The following is a 16,502-nucleotide window of genomic DNA, read 5'->3' as shown; positions in this document are numbered from 1 at the left end:
CTCATTCCTGATTGCTGGGGGGCCCTAGCTCAGGAAATGCAACTTCCCGACACAATTCTGCAGGTCCCCGCTGGTAAAGACCCAGGCCACAGCCCTGGGAGGTGAGGGCCACAGGGCTGAGGACCTGCACAAACCTCCAGTAATTAAGCACAGGGGATACTAACTGCAGGAAGTCACATACTGAAGACTCCAGAACAAAGCCAGATCATTCACCAGCACAACAATGCTCTGTTTATGCAGCACCTCCCCCACCCCAGGCCCTCGAGGCTGAAAGATAATTAACCCTTCTGCCCTCACAATAGTGGCGGCAGAGAGGATGGGCAGGTGGCCATCCCTATTTTACAGGTCAGGAAACTGAGGCACAAGTGGCTTTCCAAATACCTGGCTGAAATAACCCCAGCTAGCACTTATTCGAGTATACCAGACATAAGGCAAAACACATTCTCTACATAATCTCCTCACAACACTCCAGTACCCAGGGCCATACAGTCAGGGAAGTGGGGGAGCCAGGGTTTGCTGGAATCCACAGTCCCTGTGCCTTTCACCAGTCTCTCCACAACCTCCCACAGGGTCCAAGAGATGAGCAAAGAAGGCCATCTCTCACCATTCCTAGGAATGCTCTCACGTACTTTTTGCTTGTAAGTAACACTTTTTGCTCACAACAAGTTCCTAGAGTATGGGGCAACCTCAGAAAGGAGCCAAAATGAACTCACCTGGGAATTCATAACTCACCTGTAGATGCCTCCAGAAATGGTATGTAACCAGCAGTAGACAACCCCAAGACACAGGCCTTCCTTCTCTACCCACACACTCTTGCAGTGGGGGTACCAACCTGCAAGGGATCTCAGTGAGTAGCAAGTATTCCAAGCTGTTTTCTCTGAGTGTTCTGTTGCCTCAACTCAGTAACAACCTCCTAGAGGTAAGAACCAGGTCTTCCAGCGTTTTGTGCTCTTTTTTCCCCCAGGTCCTCTGGCACTCAAATCCCTACTTCTCATTTTGGCCACTGTGTGAAAACGTGCCAGAAGAAGGCGGAAGCACACAAGATGGATGGTATTTGAGGGGCTTTTGTGCTGGGGAAAAAAGGCATCCCCAATAGGAGCACAGGTATTAAGTTTGGGAAGGGAAGGCCAAGCTGTTCACCTCCTCTCTGCTGCCTGGTCATACCCAGCCCAGAAGAAAGCTTCAGAATCATGGCTGGGATGACTTCCTGTGTGAAAAGAAGACTACTCAAATTCACTCACATTTATTGACAGTATAAACCATGTGCCATGTGCTAGGGACACAGCAGTGAATAAGACAAATCCTCATTCTCATGGAGCTTACATTCCAGTGAGGAAGACGGCCACAAAAAGGTAGACAAATAACTAACACATTTTTGGAAAGTGTTTAAGTGCTATGAAAAAAATAGAGGAGGGAAAACAGAGTGTGATTAAGAGATGGGAATTTCCACTAGCTAGGGAGGCCTGGGAAGGCATTAAAGAGGTGACTCTAGAGCAGAGACCTGTATTGTAAGAAGCAGCCAGACATGTGAGGCACTGGGGGAACGAGCCTTCCAACAGTCTTTTCCTCTACCCCACCATAGCCATCCACTCACACATCTCCTATGCCCTAGACCTCATCATCACCAATAAGTGCACACTTCCAAAACCTTGCTTTGAAGTATCTCATCTGAAATTTCAAACCACACAAGGAAACAAACCATCATAAGGAAGTCAGAAAATGGAACAAACTGGCAGTCAAAGAACTAGAAATTAAAGAATAGGTCTACAAAAGATATTTAGAGATGAATAGTTTAAATGATTGGAAATATAAAAGAGATAAAAACCTTAATAAAAGAAGATGATAGTACAAGGGGGTAAGGAACAGGCCAATTAGAAAAAGCAATACATGAAAATAAAATATTCAATATTGAAATTTAAAACCCAATAGTTAAATAGAAAATTAAACACAGCTAAACAGAGAATTAGTTAAGTGAAAGATAAACTAAAGAAATCATCCTGAATTTAATTCAAAGAATTAATATTGGAAATATAAACATTAATAGACTTAGAAGTCCACAGAGGGAAAAAAAAAGGAAACGGGGGAAGGTGCAAATTTCAAAGAGATAATGTATATGAACTTTCTAGAACTAAGGATAGACTTTAGTCCTCAGATTGAAGGCACACACCAAGTTAAACTTCAAATAAGCCCACATTCAGACATATTGTTTATAGTATAAATGCAGAACACCAAAGACAAAAAATATCTTAAAGGATGATAAGGAAATGTCATCAACTATACACCAATGAATTGGATAACTTTGGTGAAACAGACAAATTTCTAGAAGGGCACAAACCGCTGACAGATTTAGAAAGAAAAAGTCTAAACAAGAGATTAAATTTGTAACTTTAAAACTTCCAATAAAGAAAAGCCCAGGACGAGATGGCTTCCCTGGTGAAGTCTACTAAACATTCAAAGAATAATTCATATCAATTCTTCACAAACTCTCACCCCACAAAAAAACAGCAGGAAATACTTCCCAACTCATTCTATGAGGCCATTATCCTGTTATCAAGACCAGACAAGGTATCAGAAAAACGAAACCTACAATCCCACATTCCTTATAAATATAGACACAAAAATCCTCAACAAAATACTAACAAATTGAATCTAGCAACCATAAAAAAGAATATACATTATGACCAAGTGGGATTTATCCCAGAGATGCAAGATTAGGTTAACATCTAAAAATTAATGAAAATAATTCAAGTTGATAACAGGATAAAGTGTAAAAATCACCTGATCACTTCAATACACCCAGAAAAAAATTTTGACAAAACCCCACACTATTCTATGATAAAAACACTCAACAATCTAGGAAGAGAAGAGAATATCCCCAATCTTACATGGAGCATCCATGAAAAACCCACAGGTACATCATACTTAACGGACAAATTTCTTTCTTAACGGAGAAAGACAATGCTTTTTCACTAAGATTAGTAAGAAGACAAGGATATCCAGTCTTGCCACTATATTTGATATTGGAGTTCTAGCCAGGGCAATTAGACAAGAAAAAGAAATAGAAGAGATCTGGGTTGAAAAAGAAGACATAAAACAATCTCTATTCATAGATAACATGAACTTGTATGTGGAAAATCCTAAGTAATCTACTATAAAACTATTAGAACCAATAAAAGTGTTCAGCAATGTACCAGAATACAAGATCAACACACAAAAGTCTATTTTATTCCTGTACACTAGCAATGTGCATCATAAAATGGAATTAAGAAAAGACTCCCATTTATAATAGCAGCAAAAAGAATAAAATACTTAGGAATGTATTTAACGAAAGAAGTATAAGACTTGCATGCCGAAAAACACAAAACACTGTTGAAAGAAATTAAAGAAGACCTAAAAGACATTCCTTGTTCATGGAATGGAATATTTAACATTGTTAAGATGGCAATACTCAACAAATCAATCTAAAGATGCAATACAATCTCTATCAAAATATAGTTGTTTTTTTTTTTTTTTTTTTTTTTTTTTTGCAGATATTGACAAGCTGATCCCAAAATTCACATGGAAAAGTAAGGGACCCAGAATACCCAAAACAACCTTGAAAAAGAACCAAGTTGGGGGACTCATACATCCTGATTTCAAAACTTACTACAAAGCTATAGTTATCAAGATTATATGGTACTGGCATAAGGGCAGTTATATATATCAATGAAAGAGAATTGAGATTACAGAAACAAAACAACACATTTATTGGCAATTGATTTTCAACAAGGGTGCCAAGACAATTCAATAGGGAAAGAATAGTCTTTTCAACAAAAGGTGCTAGGACAACTGGATCTTCACATGCAAAAGAATGAATCTGGACACCTATTTCAAACCATATACAAAAAAGTCAAAATGGGTCATAGACCTAAACGTAAGAGCTAAAACTATGAAACACTCAGAAGAAAAGATAGGAGTAAATCTTTATGAACCTAAGTGAGCAATGGTTTCTTAGGTACAACACCAAAAGCACTAGCAACAAAAGAAAAAATAAATTGTACTTCATCATCAAAATTTTAAACTTTTGTGTTTCACAGCATACTACCAAGAAAATGAAAAGACAAATCACAGAATGTGAGAAAATACCTGTAAATTGTACACTTGACAATGAACTTATATCCAGAATATATAAAGAACCCTTACAACTCAATAATAAAAAGAGAATTCAATTTAAAAATGGGCAAGGGATCTGAAGATATTTCTCCAAAGACACTATACACATGCCCAATAAACACATGCAAAGGTATTCAACATCACTGACTTTGGGAAATGCCCCTGGAACCATAATTAATACTACTTCATATCCACTAGGATGGCTAAAATCAAAATGATGGACAATAACAAGTGTCGGTAAGGATCTGGAGAAATCAGAACTGTTGTACATTGCTGGTGCGAATGTAGAATAGTTAAGCCTATTTGGAAAACAACTTAGCAGTTCCTCAAAGAAGTTAAACATAGAGTTACCTTATGACCCAGCAATTCTAATGCTACGTATACACCTTAGAGAGCCGAAAACATATGTCCACACACAACTTGTACATCAATGTTCATATCAGCAGTATTCATAATAGCCAAAGAGTGGAAACAACTCAACAGAACATCAGCTGATGAACAGATAAACAAAATGTATGACACCCATGCAAAGGAATATTATTCAGCAGGAAAAAAGAATGAAGTACTGATACATGCTACAAATGGGTGAACCTTGAAAACATCAGGCTAAATGAAAAAAGTCACAAAAGATTACATATTGTATGATTCCATTTATATGAAATGTCCAGAAGAGACAAGTTTGGAGCCAGAAAGCATATTAGTGGTTGCCTAGGACTGGGGGAAGGGGAAAATGAGAAATTACTGCTAATGGGCACAGGGTTTCTTTTGGGGGTGATAAAAATGTTTTAAACTTAGTATGGGCCGGGCGCGGTGGCTCAAGCCTGTAGTCCCAGCACTTTGGGAGGCCGAGACGAGCGGATCACGAGGTCAGGAGATCGAGACCATTCTGGCTAACACAGTGAAACCCCGTCTCTACTAAAAAATACAAAAAAAAAACTAGCCAGGCGAGGAGGCGGGCGCCTGTAGTCCAGGCTACTAGGGAGGCTGAGGCAGGAGAATGGCGTGAACCTGGGAGGAGGAGCTTGCAGTGAGCTGAGATCCGGCCACGGCACTCCAGCCTGGGTGACAGAGCGAGACTCCGTCTCAAAAAAAAATTAAAAAAATAAACTTAGTATGGCTCTGTGGCACAATGGACAGCGCATTGGACTTCTAAAAATGTTTTAAACTTAGATAGTGGTGATAACTGTACAACAATGAATATACTAAAAACCAATGAACTATACACCTTACATGGGCAAATTTTAAAATACGTGAAATACATCTCTACAAAGCTATAAACTAAAAAACAAATATATAAATAAATAATGAATATCATAAAAAGAAACCAGTCAGTAGGAAATAGTACAGACTATTAAATAACCAGTGCCGGAAAAACTGGCTATTCCTCTGGAAAAAATAAAATCAGTTCCATCTTACAAGGTTGAGTGGTTTTCAACCATGGCTATACAGAAAAGTCACCTGGGGCATTTCACAACCATGCCTGGGCCCTACCCCCAAGATAGTTTTATTTTATTGGTCCAATCTGGGGTGAGACTCAGGCAGCAGTATGTTTGTTAAGCTCCTCATGGGGTTGTATATGAACCAGTGTCACACACACAAAAATACATTCCAGATGAATTTAAAAAGTACGTGTGGGAAGCAGAAGTTAATTTTAGAAGAAGGTCGGGTGTGGTGGCTCATGCCTGGAATCCCAACACTTTGGGAGGCTTAGGCGGGAGGATCTCTTGAGCCCAGGAGTTCAAGACCAGGCTGGGCCACATAGTGAGCTCCTGTCTCTACCAAAATTAAAAAAAAAAAAAAAATTAGCTGAGTGTGGTGGCAGCGCCTATGGTCCTAGCTACTCAGGAGGCTGAGGTGGGAGGATTGCTTGAGCATGGGAAGTCTAGGCTGTAGTGACGCATGATCGTGCCACCATACTCCAGCCTGGGTGACACAATGAGACCCTGTCTTGACAAAAAGAAAAAGAAAATCAACACTTGCCAGATCTAGATGGTGAGAACATGGGGTTGGGGTAGGGGCTCCTATGCAGGCACGGGCCCCAGCCACCCTGGAGACCAGCTGGAACAACAGGCACCAAGGCTACACAGCACAGCATCATTTGCCAGTATCCAGACCCAAACAAAGAAACAAAGCTCCAGATGGAAAGAGCCCTGGGATGCTTGAAATTGCAACTCCTCTCTGTCATTTTCTGGCTTCAGAAAGTGCTGTGTGACACCCAGGTAGGTGCTTACAATGTAAATGCATTAAAAGCACTCTTGTTTCAACTGAGGCAAACACCCTTTGGGATAACTGGCAATCTACTTGGGTGGAGCTGAATTAAGATTGGACCCATTCAGGCTCTACTGTAACACAGTCAAACCTTGGCCAGCTGGAACCCCTGTGGAGAGAGGGCGTCCAAAAGGCAGCATTTGCAAGAGCGCGCAGAGTTTCAAAACAGTATGGGCTAGGGCTAAAAGCGTGCTCCAAAAGTTCAAACCCCATCCCTGCCAAGTATTAGCTGAGCGATCCTGAGCAAGTTACCCAACTCGTGGGGACTCGGTTTCCTCATTTGGGGGTAGGAGAAGGGGGTAAACCACCTACCTGGCCTTGTTGAAAGGACCAGTGATATTATTACCTAAGTATCAACACTTAAAATTTTAGCCAACCTGACTGAGAATCTTTTGAAAATATGTTATACACTTCCCTGCCTTCCTAAACAGAGTCAAGGGAACATAATTTAACCTTTTCTTGATGACTCTGGGTCACAATTACCAGCAAAGCATAAATTATCAAACTGATGATCCCCAGAGACCCAAGGAGTGCCAAATCATTCCCTCCACGCCCCCTCCCTCCAAAAAAAAAAAAAAAAAAAAAGATCTCTGGCACTTCTGCTAGCACTTGCTTTTCCTGGAGTTTTTATCTCAGTCTGCTCTCACTGCCAACTTTGCACTGTAGTCATTTTTTTTCCCCCTCAATGCTGGTTTCTTTATCCTCTTTCGTTTTTTTTTTAATTTTTTTTGAGACAGAGTTCTACTCTTGCCACCCAGGCTGAAGTGCAATGGCGCAATCTTGGCTCACTGCAACCTCCACATCCCAGGTTCAAGCCTCCTGAGTAGCTGGGATTACGGGTGCCCACCACCACGCCCAGATAATTTTTGTATTTTTAATAGACACGCGGTTTCACCATGCTGGCCAGGCTGGTCTCAAACTCCCGACCTCAGGTAATCCACCGGCCTTGGCCTCTCAAAGTGCTGAGATTACAGGTGTGAGCCACCGCGCCCGGCCTTTATCCTCCTTCATTTGCTGCTTCTTCCAAGCTTGAACACAGCATGACACAGCTTATATGTGTAAGTTAAACAGGGTCTGAGAAGGCTGGTATGAATAAAAATGTAAGAACTTGAGTCCTTGACTTCTTGGCTACATGCAAATAAGCAAGGGTGCTGGGTGGCTGAGTTCCAAATAAGAGTTTAGGGTAGAAGAGTTGTTATTGGATATTGTGGAACATATTATGGGAAGAACTATATCCAACGCTATAAGTACACCCTGCTGTCCACTTTGGGGCCACCTTTCATGGGAGCAAAATGTGTAGCAAGCTTTTGAAGACAGGTCCCAATGACTGTAGGTCTCCTTCTTATACATGCTGCAGGAACACAGGGTTTCCTGCCCCACTGTCAGAACAGCTGACTACAGGTTAACTTCTTAGAATCTTATGGACATTCTTTGTCAGGAACAGAACATTCATAAAGAGTGTGAGCATTTCCTTAATTCCTAAGGTCTCATCACACAGTAGGGTTTTACTTATTAGACAAACACTTATTGGAATCCTACTGTACAACAAGCACTGGGGATGTAGCAATGAACTGGAGGAATAGAAGCTGTATGAGAAGACTGGTTCCTTTCCAATAAATACTACACACACACACACACACACACACACACACACACACACACACACACACACAGAGTCTCGCAGACTGGGAAGTAAAGGATGTGAGTTTTTAAGAGCTTCCGGCACCTGTGGAACCCATCTCTCCTCCTGGGACCCTGTTCCCAAGGTAAAATAGACTTCATTCCTCCTGCATCTTTCTCTTCCAGTCCCAGCCCAGATTCTGGCAATAATCAGATCAGCTTCTAGGACCCTCAAACTGTGTTTCACAAAAGGCTGCATGCACAGCTACCACTGTGCCCACGAGAACCCTATTCAGGTTGTGTTCAGCCCAAGTCTGCTCAGCGTGAAAGACAGTGCAAGTCCTTAAAAATCCATTCCTTGAGCTTACATAGGGCTCCCTCCCCAAAGGCCGGCTGCGAGAACTGTATAAAGCCTTATTCTCCTCAGTGCTTGCCTTCCCAGATGGCAACAGCCCTCCCAGGGCTGGACTCGACCCTACCACTACTTTCTTCTCCCTAATCCCATGGAACAAAAGCTGCAGCAGATAAGACCACAAGCCCAGAATACCCTCAGGGTAGGACCCCAGCCCAAGCCCATCACTCCCTGTTGATCACACTTTGTACCATTCTCAATGCTATCTGGGCACAAAAATGAGTCCAGTACCGTTCCTGTCCCCTAGATAGCAACCCAGTTAGCATGGCCAACCTTTATCCCCAGGCAGCTGACAGAGGGGCTACCAGTGGCTCTAGATGGGCCCCCTGCTGATCAGTTTAGTCCACGTTGTCCAGTTTTCTTTCTCCTGACTTCAGGTCACCCAACACTAACATGCTTGGGGCTGTTCAGGGTCCTCTTTGCAACTTCCTCTGATATCAGATCATCTAGGTTTTACTCATCTCCAGGCACCAATTGGCAGGCCCAGGAAGTTCCTTCATCACAGGGCCTGCCTGGCTGCTGAGTGTGCAGCGACACACTTGGGGGGTGGGGCAGGGGGTGGAACTGGCCATGACCACTTCCCTAGGCCTCACCCTCCACTGCCTATCCCTCACTTCCTGAACTAGGGCAGGGTCCCAGGAAGCCACTCACCACAAACTTTGACAGCGGTACTTTAGATTACACCCCTCCCTTTGTAGGCCCGTGGTTCCAGCAGAGCGGGGCGGAGACTCAGCAGATCAGCTGGGTAGAAGCGGCTGGGAGCTAGGCAGCCAACCCTGAGCTCTCATTGTGTCTGTCACTCTATTACTTTAAATTCTGGTCCATGGCAAACTCTTATTGAAAGTCTTCCAAGCCGTCTCAGAGCCTCCGCCAGAATCCTCCTGCCACCTTTCTGGGCTTTCCTAGGACAGCTCTACTCACCATCTGCCCCCTCCCTCACTTTCCCTACCCCTTGTCCTCGCGTCCCTCTGCATCCGACCTCCAGGCATAATTTACCTACTGGAGGCTGGGGGAGGGGTGGACAGCCTTCCCAGCAGTGAGGCAGAATAGGGAGGTCAGGGAGAAGGTGTGTTTCATTGAGTCTGGCTGGAAGCAGGGGGAATTCCGAGCAAGAGGGGGGTGGTCAGGGCTATCTTTGTCATCCTATCTGTAGGATGCAGTGGTGGGGGTGGGCATAGCACGTACCTGGGAGTCCCACGTCCTCAGCCATCTGCAATCTAGGGTAGGGCAGGAAAGGCTCCCTAACTAGAAAGTTTTTGCCAAGGTTTTCTATTTTACCCTCCCTCTAATTCCCCACTCCTGCCCAATACCTAAAATGAAAAGCTTTGCACCTACAGTCCTTAGCAATGGCATGAAATATCTCATGCTACCCCGAAGAATCTGGTTGGAGAAATAATTTATTGAACCTCTCTCTAGTCTTTACTAAGCATTCAACATATGTTATCTCACTGTACATTGCCACGATGCCGCATGTGGTAAGTATGATGACTGATTCCATGTTAGGTGAGAAACACAGCTCAAAGGAATTGAGCACCACATCAAAGGCCACACGGCTGGTGAGCTGTCAAGCCAGGGATTTGAAACCAAGGTGTGTCCAACTCCAAACCCTGTTCCTCGATGCCACAGTGGGATGAACTGGCCTTCAAGGAAGAGAAGGCAGAGATGAGGGAAAATACCTCCTTCAGGCATCACCTCAAAAGTATCTTCCTCCTCGAAGCCTCCTTGGCCACCCTATCTAAACTGTCACCTCATCCCTTCCATGACAATTCACACCTACCTTCCCTATATTTTTTACTTTTATCACTAACACACTTGCTATTTCAATCTTGTTTATTGTCACTTTTGCTAAAGTCAGCTCCATGAGGTCAATAATTATTGCATATTTTCTTCACTGCTGTGTCTTCTGCATCTAGCATTCATACATAGTAGGTGCTAACTCCTTAACTGTTAAATGAATGGAGTATTTTAAAATAGAACTAAGGGGCATGAGTATTGGGGAAAAAAGGTGATCTGTTCATTCAGAGGAAGAAAGGAGAGATGAGAAAAGATGGTGTGGGAATCTGGCCACAGGTGAGCTGGGGGGCCCAGATGAGCTTAACAAGAGGAAATGAGGGTCTGCCAGGTCCACTGGGGGCTCCAGTAGCTCCTTCCTCCTGGCAGTTGTGATTTCCAGCTGCCAGGGCCCCAGCTGGAGGGCTTCTGCTGGGGAGGGAGGGTGGAGCAGGGCGGGTTTACAGCCACAGAACAAAGGCCTGTGGACTTGCAGCTGGCCAGAGAGGCGGGACAGAGCAGTGGCCTGGGCCAGAGGGGCGGCCTGAGATGGGGGAGGGGGCACAGAGGAGGAGCTGAAGACAGCCCTCAGCGCAGCTGCAAAAGCAACAGCCTCCAGAGTCCCTGCAACCCCCAACACAACAGAGAATAGCCAGAGGGCTTCACTTTTAACCCTCCAATGCCAGGGCGGCCTGTGCTTGTGGCAGCACCCCCGGCTTACAGCTGGAACCTTCACAAGGTTCTGGGAGCTGGGAGAAGAGAAGGGGCAAGGCATACCTCTGCAACACAGGCGCCTTCCCCCTCTGGCCCTGGTCATCCCGCTGGCCGTGACCTTTGGCCTCTTCCGGCGTAAACAGTGACCCTGGGATAGCTGCGGATTTGGTAAGGCAAATGTTTACTCTGGAGCTGAGATATTAAGACCAGGGTGTTTTAAACATCCACTAATGGCTCCTGGTGTCTAACAGCTCCTTGTGGCACACACGTGGGACATAGCCAGCAAATTGTAAAACCCCTAGGAGACTCCCTCCCCATCCACTGTGAGCCCTTTAGTTTTAACATAAGTTTATGGAGCACTTTCCACAAATGAGGCTTCCTTTGATCCTCACCACAGCTCCTATGAGGAAGAGCAGGCAAGTAATCCCACTTTATTCATGTGGAAACTGAGTCAGAAAAGATAAGTGAATTAGCCAGATCATGTTGGAAAAAACACAGATCAGACGATGAGGACAACGGAGCTCTGGTTTCTACTTGGCCAATAGGGTCCCAGGCTGAAATCACCTCACCCCTCTGGGCTCTGCTGCCTTCACGAATAAATGGAGTAGGCTAATCCAAGGGGCCTTCCAGCCCAAGTGACTGCCAGTCAACTCTATCAATCTTCCATGCTATGCAGAAGAGCCAGGTCTAAAACTAAAACTAAAAGAGTCCAGGCATAAACCCGTGCTGGACTACCAGGCCAGTGCTCTTTCCACTTTCCCTGCCATGTCACTTCTAATAAAAGGCAGTAGAAAAGCCCCCAAAGCAGCTCTTCAACCAATCACTCCCTCAGCAGCTAGGACTTGGCCTGGGGGTACCTCTTCCCCCAACTCCCTGCCCCATCCCCAGGGCTGATTACCCAGGGAGCCAATGGGTTGCCCCATCTTCCAGGAAGGGAGTGGGGGAGAGCAGGGGAGTGGGGAAGGAGTGGGGGACAAAGGGGAGGTGAGGTCATAGCATCCAGGGGACCAGCCCGGAACCACAGGGGAGAGATGAATAACAGAGAGATAAATGTACACTTTTGGTTCTCACTCCCTAGGTTTCCTCCTGGGGAACAGTTGGGGCTTAATCACTCAGGATCTCATCCTTGTCCAACAAAGGGGGCCTGGAAAGCCACATTGCTTAAGGCTAGGCGGCCGATGTACTCAGCGGGGAGCCCCTCCCCAGCTCCGGACTGTCATTACCCTCCCTGCTTATTATTTCTTGAGCAAGGGCCATGTGACTGGGCTGCGTGCAGAGGCACGGCTGGGGAGACTCTGGGAACCCCCAGTCCAGGTTTTCCTGTAAGGTGAATGCAGTGTGGGTCTCCTGCTGGGTGCCCCAGAGCAAGGGACAGGCACCTACATCTGCCAACAGATTAGCGAGTGACCTCGAGGATCAAACTCTTTCGCGGCCGCCAACACCACCCTCCCCAAAAGCCACACCTCTCCAGCCTCCAACCATTCCATTTCCCTCTCTGTTCTTCCTTTTGTGTTCCAAAGGCGCCCCAAAGAGTCAGTAGCTATTTAAATAACGCCTTAAAATTTTAAGCTTGCACGCCTTATCCTGGCTTTCCAAACCAAAGGGCTGGGTGTGGGGGTGCGAAGAACCAAACCGACTTCAGGAGTGGACGAGGTCGAGGCAGCCGGGTGCCTCTGGGTTTACCGCTCCCCGCTTCTGGCCCCCACTCTCCTCCCTCCCAGACAGGTAGCGGAGATTCCCAACAGCGAGCACCATGCGGCACCAACCCGGAACAGGCTGCAGGCGCCTCTCGGGCTGGCAGGAGCCGTGGCTCGGGTCGTAGTGCAGAAGGGTCCGCCCGCCCGGCCCACAGCTCCAGCCAAACACCAGCTATCGGGCGCGCGCGGCCTCGCGGGCTTCCTGGATTTCAAACTGAGCCTCTCTGGAGCCGCCCGGCGCATTTTGCCCCTTTTGTTTCCGGAGTGGAGGGAAAAAAGGACAGAAAAAGTCTTCCCACACGACCCTCCTGCGCTCGCGCACTGTGCGGCAGCGTGGCCCGGGTTCTCTGTCGACCCGGTCCTCACCCTGCAGGGGGCTGACACGGGGGCCGCGAAGGGACTGGGACCCCAGCGTGACTGCGGGCACCGCTGCTCCGCCGAATGCAGGCAGACAGAGGGGAGAGAGGAGAATCAGGGGACACTCACCGAGCGTTCGCCGCCCCGCGGGCTCGGGACACGCACGGCGTGCGGGGCTGCCCAGGTGCTGCCGCGACTCAGGCGCGAGTTTGAAAGTCGCTCTCCGAAGGGGCCGAGGCAGCCGGCAGCTCCCGCCCACCGCCAGCTCCTCAGCCGGCCAGGACGCGGTCAGTTGCTAGCGCGGTCCCCGGGGACCCCAGGCAGCGCGCGGCTTCCCAGAGCCCGGCAGGAAGTCGCGGAGCGGAGCCGGAGCTGCAGCGGGAGGGCAGGAGGGAGCGAGGGAGCGAGGGAGCGAGGGAGCGAGGGAGGGGCGGGCCAGGAATTTTTCCTGTGGGTGGAGACTCCGGCCCGCGGCTGCGGTCCAGCCATTGGCGGCTCTGCGGGGGCCGGGGGAGCCTTCGCGGCTTGGCGAGCCAGAGCCGGGGTAAGGCTGAGGCGGCGGCGGGGCCTGGGCGCGGTTAACGATTAACACCCCCAGGGTAATGAGCTCACACCACGGGATGGTCGGTCCAGCCGGCCGCCTGCCCCTCCCGGGCAGCCTAGATGCTCTAGGATACCAAGACGCACGTGGTGGGGTCACCCAGATGTCACAGACCTGCTATCACTGCCTCCCGAGAGCGCATGTCCAGGCCAGAACGTACCCCTTGTACGGACAGGGAACACCGGGCCCTGCGAAGGGGGCTGAGGGCTTTCCCAAGTGAGTCACCAGCTGGGATCGAATCTCGGGGTCCTGATCCTACCAGAGCTGGCCATCTCCGCTTTTCCAAGTCAGAAAGGCATGTCTTGAATTTCTCACCATAACTCGGTCCCTGTGACGCTTTACAGTGGTAAATCCAAACCTCTGAGAAGCTGACGGGAAAGAGATAAAGAGATAACTTGAAGGCAGCTCCACAAGGAACTGTTAAATAGGAAAAATAAAACACAGAAGCCTGGGTGATAGAGGACCCCGTTTTTATAAAACAAAGAGAACTGTTTGTCTTCATGTCTCTGTATATATATGACCGTGTGTGCATGGAAAGGTACACACCTGGAAACTGGGGGTAAGGGGTGAGGATGGGGGACAGAGGCATTCAATACAGGCATGTTGGATTTTGAGCAACAGCATAAATCCAAAAACCCATAGTAATTCATCAGTAAAGATCCTGAAGAAACGATGCTGTTCCCAACAAGCCCGGAGGAGGGAAGCCCAGAGTGGGGCCCCGGAAAAGTAACAACGCCCACTGTTTAGACGCTATCACTAGTTCCTTGGGAGGAGGAATGGGACGCTGATATCAAAACCACGGGGTATATTTATTATCCGGATGTACAGCAAAAGATTTCTAGAGGTATCATTTAAAACAAAACAAGCGCCCGCCCAAAAATGCTGCTCTGGGCAAATGCAAGGTCCAGGTGATCTGCTGGGAGGGGAGAGGCGGGGCAGGCGCGGAAGGAAATGGCTTTCAGTTGACTTTGAAACTGGATGCTGGCGGAGGGTGGGGTGAAGGCAGCGTCCTGGCTCTTGACTGCGGAGGAAGCGGTAGGCGCTCGATCTGGCAGGCCCAGAAAGCCGGGCCCACATTCCTTAGGGAGGGAGGGTGTGTTGGAGGCTCGCAGAGCTCCAGACTCGCGGACCGCGAAGGTGAGAGCAGAGATTGCAGAAGAGAGCCTCGGAAATAGATCACCTTACGCTGGGGCTCCACTAGCCCCCGCCGGCCAGGGGAAAAGTCACAAGTCTCCCTTCTGGCCTTCCAGGACTTGTGCTCACCCCTTCCAACCTCAGGCTTTCACCCTTTTTTTGTTTCCGCTTTCTTATCTGATTACCTGAATCTTACGAATGCTTTCCGGTCCGCTTCAAATTCCAGCTTCCAAAGAAGCCCCCTGACTTAACGAAGCCACTTGTGAGCGACCCTTCATTCCTTAGCCAGGACACGTTACAGTGTTAGTGGCAGTCATAACTGTCCTTTAGTGAATGCTTACCATGCTGAGGGCCTGTGCTACGCTCTTAACAAACTGTGTCCCTGGATCTTCACAGCCACCTTGCGAGGTAGGAGGTGTCCTAATCCCCATCTTACAGACAGAACACTGAGGCTTAGGGGCAAGGAGCAGCTTGGCAAAGATTACATAACCAGCAAAAGCAGTATTGGGCAAGTGCCTAGATGGGTCCACCATGAGTGTGCTTACTATGTATTAGCCGTTCTTCTAAGTGCTTTACAAAAACAACTGCAGTAACAAAAGGAAACTGAGGCAAAGTCACACAGCTAGTGAGTGGTAGACCTGGAAGTCATAACAGGGAATTCTGCTCTTAACCACCACTGCTTCCAGTTTCTTTCTGACACTTGTTATACCCAATTCACTTGATTATAATATCTTATATTGTTTCTATGAATAATTGTTTTAATTTATATCACCTACTTCCTAAAAGGATTGTAATCTCCCTGTGGTGGAAGTCATATAGGAAGCATTCAGTAAAACAATGCTGAATTCAGCTGAAACAACCTAAAGAGTTTGTGAGAAATCACACAGTCTCACCTCGGAGAATAAAACCCTGTGTCCAGGGCCAGGGGCTCCAGGCTGCAGCCCCTCCACAGCTCAGAGCCTCTTCCTTCCTACCAGTTCTTGTTGCAATGGCCTCACCCTGCTATTAAATCATTTATTATTATAATAGTACCTTCTCCCTCAGCAATGCCTTTAATCCAAGATCTCAGGATGTTCTAACAAATACAGGTGAATTCACTTTCACAGTACCCCAGCTGAGATGAGGAGATGGAGGTCTTCTCCCCACTGTATGGGTGAGAAAACCAAGACAACAGAAAATTGAGATCACTCACTATGGAAATCAGTGGCAGGGTTTACTCCCTCATCTCTTCCCCTCCTCCTTCCTAATTCTTGGCTGCCAATACTTGCATGAAAATTTCAAATCCCAGAGACAAGAGCCATTGAGTTTTCATAATAAAGGACATTTCCAGACTGTCATTTCAGCTGCTCTATTGTGGCAGACCTCAGGAGAGGGAGGGAACATAAGCCCAGTAAAGGTTCCCTGAGGCTCTGTGCTCCTGGCTCAGAAGAGCCATGCCTGGCTGGGATGGAGGAATGAAACCTCAAACATGGAGAAAATCCCCCTCAAAGGTGACCTGAAAAGCCCCACCAAGCTCTGAGATCTCAAAGCTTCCAGAGTTCCAACTTGCATTTTAGCAACATTTCTCAAAAAATGTGAGCCACATGCAACAAAGGAAAAAAAATAAATTGGACTCACCAAAATTTAAAACTTTTATGCATCAAAGGATGTTAAGAAAGTGAAAAGACAACCCAAAGAATGGGGGAAAATTTTTGCAATTCATATATCTGATAAGAAACTTACTGAAATACACAAAGAACTCCTATAATTTAATAAAGGCAAATAACCCAGTTTAAAA

The 16,502-nt window shown here is 46.9% G+C and overlaps 1 protein-coding gene across 15 annotated transcripts in view; it reads right to left on the bottom strand.

Annotated features, from left to right (window-relative positions):
• The window catches only part of PLEKHG3 (pleckstrin homology and RhoGEF domain containing G3), a 73,241-nt gene that overhangs the window by 28,594 nt on the left and 28,145 nt on the right, over nucleotides 1–16,502 (bottom strand). For 4 of the 15 annotated variants that reach the window (XM_065548907.2, XM_073997523.1, XM_015453895.4 and 1 more), the window contains exon 1: nucleotides 13,120–13,395. The exons of 3 other annotated variants lie outside the window; for them this stretch is intronic. The gene's annotated coding sequence lies outside the window, so the exon portion shown is untranslated. Of the gene's footprint in view, nucleotides 1–732; nucleotides 833–8,725; nucleotides 8,980–9,103; nucleotides 9,184–10,999; nucleotides 11,094–13,119; nucleotides 13,396–16,502 lie in introns of those variants that run through there. 8 more of the 15 variants (XM_065548908.2, XM_073997527.1, XM_065548913.2 and 5 more) reach the window with 5 other exon arrangements.

Source organism: Macaca fascicularis, chromosome 7 (assembly GCF_037993035.2).
Source record: "Macaca fascicularis isolate 582-1 chromosome 7, T2T-MFA8v1.1".
NCBI classification, from domain to species: domain Eukaryota; kingdom Metazoa; phylum Chordata; class Mammalia; order Primates; family Cercopithecidae; genus Macaca; species Macaca fascicularis.
The sequence above is the reverse complement of the archived record's forward strand: the minus strand, read 5'-3'. Positions and strand labels throughout refer to the sequence as shown.